The sequence below is a fragment of the Lagenorhynchus albirostris genome, chromosome 15 (genome assembly GCF_949774975.1).
Source record: "Lagenorhynchus albirostris chromosome 15, mLagAlb1.1, whole genome shotgun sequence".
Lineage (NCBI taxonomy): Eukaryota > Metazoa > Chordata > Mammalia > Artiodactyla > Delphinidae > Lagenorhynchus > Lagenorhynchus albirostris.
In genome coordinates, this window is record NC_083109.1 from 30,564,400 (window position 1) to 30,570,399 (window position 6,000).

Below are 6,000 nucleotides of genomic sequence, written 5' to 3' on the forward strand. Positions count from 1 at the left end.
TTCAATCATTAATACAGTCTTTATAATTTTTCAGTTTTCAAGTGTAGCAAAAAGTAGAGAATAATTTAAAAAATAAATGAAAATTGATTTTCTTGTTAGAAATTTTTAAAAAGAGCTATTCTACCAGGTTAAAAATGTCAGTTATGCCTTTTTTGCCCATATATTGAGTAGGTACTTGTGTCAACTGCTGTCCTAGGAACATAGTGGTAAACAGGATAGATGAGTTCCCTGCTTTCCTGGAGCCGACTTTCCAGTGTGGGGCGTAGGCAAGAGGCAAAAATATTCAGTCAACAACAGAATTTCAGACAGTGATACATAGTACAGAAGAGATAGGGAGGAAATGTAGACTATTCTTTTGAAACATTTAACCATGAAGGTAAACAGAAGGGGATGGATATAAGGTCAGGGGAAAGTTGTTTCGTTGTAATTTTTTGTTCTGTTTTTGAAGATGGGAAATATCAGAGCATGTATGTATGCTGACATGGGTGGTGCCCTGGAAAGTTGTTGAGGATGTGATAGAGGGCACAAATGCAGAAGTCAAGTTCTTGACTAGCTATGAGGTGGAATATGGTGGGGAGACAAGTTGGCTTCTGACAGCAAGGAAACAGGGATCCTAAGGAAGGTGGATTTATAGATTTGGTGAAGGGAGGATGAGGGGTATCTGTCTGATAACTTCTAAACCCTCAGTGAAGTATGCGGCCTGCTTACCGGGATGGGGAGGGGTCGGCTGCTCATTAGTGTAAAGACTGGGGAGACATTAAATAATTATAGGCAAAAAAATCTTATTAAGAATCTGGTAGTTTTTTGGGGCAGTGATGAGCGTCTACTACAGATTTTTGCTCATGAATCTGAAGTTCTCTAGAAATATTCAACCACTTATGTGCACCTATGGGAAAGCTAGATGAGGAATAAAGCAGCTGTAAATAGAAAAAAATTCATGGGTAAAAAAATATTAAAAAATGTGTATCCATGAGATAAACACTAAGTCACTGACAATGTCCAAACAAGCCATGGTCTATGTAACTCCATTTGCCTCCATCTTCTTATCACAGAAATTCTTGCCAATAATGTATGTCTTTAGTCATGACATATTTAACCATGAAGCTTACAGATTGTTTCTTTTTGGTCATAAATGGTTCTGTCACTTCCTAAAGTAGATTTTTAAAAAATGTAACTGATGGCTGTGTAGATTCCAGAGGTGATTATATTTCAGTGCTGGAAGAAACTTTCTCTGGTGTTAACTGATATTTCCAGTTAAAAGTAAACTGATGATTCCATTTAAAAGTAAAAAACAAAAATTAAAGGTGGTTGCTTTTGATCATCCAACTGTACTCCTAAACCATGATGTTGGCTCAAGACCCAAAACATCCTGGGGAGCATTTATGCCTGCACAGGTTCAAGGAGAGGAAACAAAGACCACATCTCTTGATGGAGGCATGTCAACACGATAATGAATAGCATATTGGGTGAGATGGTGTGTATGTCTGTGTGTACATATATATAGGTATTTGGAGAAAATATTATCTGCCCTTACGAGCAAAAGGAAAGAAAAAGATGTTTCGAGGAACACCATGAAATGTCAGAACACCAGGGATAAACAGAAGATCCTAAAGTTTTCCAGAGTGGGAGGAAAAAGGGAAATGGGGATTAGAATGGCATTGCACTTCTTAATAGTAATACTAGAAGCCTTCAAAAGAGGGACAATAATTTTCGATCTAGAGTTCAATATCCAGCGAAACGACCATTCAAGTGTGACGGTAAAATGAGGACATTTTCACATATGCAACTTCTGAATTCAGGAATGAATTTCAGAGTTTGTAGATGCCCTTTCTCAGGAAGCTACTAAAGAATTAGGAAGACACAGGATCCAGGAAATCAAGGATCCAACATAGGAGGAAAGCAAAGAGAATTCACAAGATGATAAAAAGGGAAGTCCTATATAACAGCTAGGAAAAAGAAATGAAACAGATTACCTGAAAATATTGAAAGACGATAGGTTCTGTCATAGAATTTGAGGATAACTTTGTGACCGGTAAAAGGAAAACTAGGCAAATGAAAAACAAACAAAAGTGGCAGTTGTTTAACTCAGTAGAAACAAAAGTTGTACAAGAGGGCTTCCCTGGTGGCGCAGTAGTTGAGAGTCTGCCTGCCGATGCAGGGGACACGGGTTGGTGCCCCGGTCCGGGAAGATCCCACGTGCCGCAGAGTGGCTGGGCCCGTGAGCCATGGCCGCTGAGCCTGCGCGTCCGGAGCCTGTGCTCCGCAGCGGGAGAGGCCACAGCAGTGAAAGGCCCGCTTACCGCAAAAAAAAAAAAAAAGTTTTACAAGAAAGAAAACGTAATACGTATCCTACATGGCTCATCTGTGAATTACAGGTACATAGTCACAGTCATATAAATACTGAATACTGACTTGACTGGAAACTGTAAAGTATAGATATGAGTAGGGGATGGAAGGATGGTTGTGTGGGACAACTAAGTCCTCAACTTCCAAAATAAAACTCCATAGATAATATCCAAAGATGGAAAATCAAGGAATAGCAGTTTAAACATTAAAAATGAAATAAATATAAAGGTAAATACCAGAAAGAACTGCTAAGAGTTCAAAGTGATTGAACCATATGAAACCACTGATTTTTGACTACTCCCCAATCTAAAAAATGGCAATTTCATATAGTTTAAACTGCTAATACATTATAATGACGTTACTTTATTACTGATTTTAGAATAAACTGCCATTTGAAACAGAAAACATTATTATTATTATTTTTTGGCCATGCTGCATGCAGGATCTTAGTTCTCCAACCAGGGATTGAAACTGTGCCTCCTGCAGTGCAAGTGCGGAGTCCTAACCATTGGACCATCAAGGGAATTCCCGGAAAACAATTACTGATAGAAAATGCTGGGAGGATAATGTATCCCAGTTTAGTAACAAAGTGTCATCATATATACTATTACAATCACTAACATAACAATATTAATATTTCTAATGAATATAACGATTATATTTATTACTAAAACAGCATTTAAAATAATGTAACCTATTTTGACAATATAGATATTACTTTGGAATTTTTCTTCAATCATCATACTACAAAAATGCTAAACTATGGGTTGGTAAAGATTTTGATTAACAGAATGCTGAACAACAAGGCCAGGATGTTTTTAGTTTCCTTTGTTGATACAAACAATAGCTAAGTCGCTCTTGAAAAATTAAAGTTCCACAATACTGTGGCACTATGCAAGCCTATTTCAGTGATAATTCCGGTTACACTACTCTGTTTATCTACGACTTGCCCTTATGATTTGTTTTAAGGGGATTTCTAAAAAAAGAAAAGAAAAGAAAACCAAAAACTTATGCAGGCAGTTCATAAGTTATTGGGGTTGCTTCAATATTAGTGACACTACTTAATGTAGTTAATGAAGCCCTCATTTTTAAGTTAGCTTATTTTGAGTTAAATTCATTTACATTAAATTTTTACTTAAATCTTACATCATAAAACCAAAACTTCTCCAAATTGAAAAATCAACTTTTATTAATTTTTACTTTTACAAAAAAAGAATTTGATCATGTTAACATAAGGTAAGATTTTTACCAAGAATAATGGATCCCGTTCCAACCAAATGGAAAATTTCCCCTTCAAATTAAAAGTAAATGTTTTTAACAGATGGAATATACATAAACAGATGCTATGGAAGACTGCTTAGTTTAGCTTTCATTTTGCACTGAAAACTACCAGGAATTAAAATATACGTGATTAAAAAATAATCTTAAAGAGAATCTTAAAACTGAGTCAATTCAACTATTCATATTCTCTAATAAGCTCCCCTTAATTTTTTTTACCGTTGCTATTTTGAATCAAAAGATCATAAGAAAAATATATTTTGGAAGTATGTTTCTTTTTTTTTTTTTTTTTTGCGGTACGCGGGCCTCTCACTGTTGTGGCCTCTCCCGTTGCGGAGCACAGGCTCCGGATGCGCAGGCTCAGCGGCCATGGCTCACGGGCCCAGCCGCTACACGGCATGTGGGATCTTCCCGGACCGGGGCAGGAACCCGTGTCCCCTGCATTGGCAGGTGGACTCTCAACCACTGCGCCATCAGGGAAGCCCTGGAAGTATGTTTCTTATAGTAACAGAGTTTAGCTAATTTCCTGTCACTCTGCAAAATTGTAAGTGTAAAAAAGAAACTGAAAATGCAACTGTCTTCTAAAACTTATAAAATCTGGTTTAAAAGAGAAAAAGGTCCAAGAGAAACAGCAAGGAATAGCTGGTGCTATTACAGTTGCTTCTTTTTGATTGGTCCACATCAACTGTGACTCCTCACAACTTCACCAAGACAACAAAGTCAGGCAGTCAGTCCCACAGAGCCAAAGTCTGTGGGAACCTGCAGAGCTTCCTCCTCTCTCTGGGGATGACGACGATAAAAGGTGATCTGTTTTCCAGCAGTCCTGTAAGAGGAGCCATTGAGCTGGGCTGCACAACCAGAGAACAGAACACAGGGAAAATTCAGATCAAAGCAAGGGCGCATGCCAGGGTAATATGCTATAAAGCCCTTTGCCAAAGCATTAAGGGGAAAAAAAGCAAGGAGGTGGAAAGAACCTGCTGGACCACCTTCTTATTACACAGGGAGGCAGGAGGAAACAAAATCTGCCTGTACTGAGGAGCTGAGAAAACAGTGTCCTAGAGATACCGGAGTATTTCTGTATATGTGTATATCAATATACAGACATATTACCAATTAACTAAAAAGCAGTGTTCTATATGTACTAGAGTATTCTCATGTACATACATAAGAGTATATGACCATTAACTAAACCCCAAAAACCAAGTGTTCTGGATATACAGATATATTGAGGATATAGACATATATTTTCAATTAACAAAACCCACTGGTTTTACAGAAAGAAACAAAGAAATGCTGTTTGAAAGAATGTCAGAGGCAGAACTGGGTGAAGATCTGATGAAGTAATATGTCTCTTTTCCTCATACCCCTTTAAATGACCTCCGATTCTCTCATTTCAGAGGGGGCACACACACCATTAGGTCTCCGGAAACAAAAGAGGCTCCTTAATTCTCCGGCCTGTGGAAGCACACACGCCCCCACTCACAGATATGAGGCCAGCTCCTGACTTTCATTAACGAGTAAGCCGAGGCGATAGGTCTCACCCCCGACCATAGCTTACACACAGTGACAAACGGGCACAGGACAGACGCCACAAAGAAAGGGGAGGAGCAGACGGGGACCAGGAAAACACTGCCACGCCGCGCCCCCCAAGGCGCATTCCCATCGCCAACAGGGAGGCAGACGTCCTCGCCATCCTCGTCCTTGCCTCTCTGCTCATCCCAGCCGCCTCCCACGCCCGGGGACCCGACACCCGGCACGGGTTAGCGGAGCGCTCTGGGCTCCGCGAACATTCCCTCTGTGACCTCCCGGTGACAGCCCCGCGCCTCCCTTTGTGCGGGACTCACCCTCCGGCTCGGGGTGGACCCTCCTGCGCACCCCTCCCGGCCTGGGGCCGCTGTCCCATCCCTCCCAGCTCCCGGCAGAGGCGCCGGGAGTGTGAGTGGGGGAGGCTGGCGCGGGCCCCACGGTGTCCTCAGCACCCCGAACCCGGACCTGCCCAGTCCGTTAAGCCCCAAACCCGGGGCGACGGCCCTCGCTTGCTCACTTACTCTGTCGTGCCGGCAGCGGCGGCGGCGAGCGTGGTGGGACCGTCAGCTCCCGGCGGTGAGCGGCGGGCGTCAGTCGGCACCGAGCGCGGCTGAGGTGGCAGCGGCAGACTGCCCGCGGCGCCCCGGCGAGGGGCGGGCCCGGAGGGGGAGGGGCGGGCGCCAGGCCTCTCATTCAAGCAGCGGGGCGGGGTGAGGGACCCGGATGCCCGGGCAGCCCCGCCCACCTCCCTGAGGTCGCCCTGGCTTCGGAGTCTGTAGTGCGCAGGCGCGGCTCTCCGTGGTCCGACACCGCCTCAGCAGTTGCGGTTGTCCCAGGCCAGAGCAGTTG

General features: G+C 42.8%; 1 protein-coding gene across 1 annotated transcript in view; it reads right to left on the minus strand.

Moving 5' to 3' along the window:
* Nucleotides 1-5,783, minus strand: part of RNF24 (ring finger protein 24) — a 149,628-nt gene extending 143,845 nt beyond the window's left edge. Inside the window, exon 1 of the mRNA XM_060125168.1 lies at nt 5,673-5,783. The gene's annotated coding sequence lies outside the window, so the exon portion shown is untranslated. The remainder of the gene's footprint in view (nt 1-5,672) is intronic.
* Nucleotides 5,784-6,000: the final 217 nt, after the last annotated feature.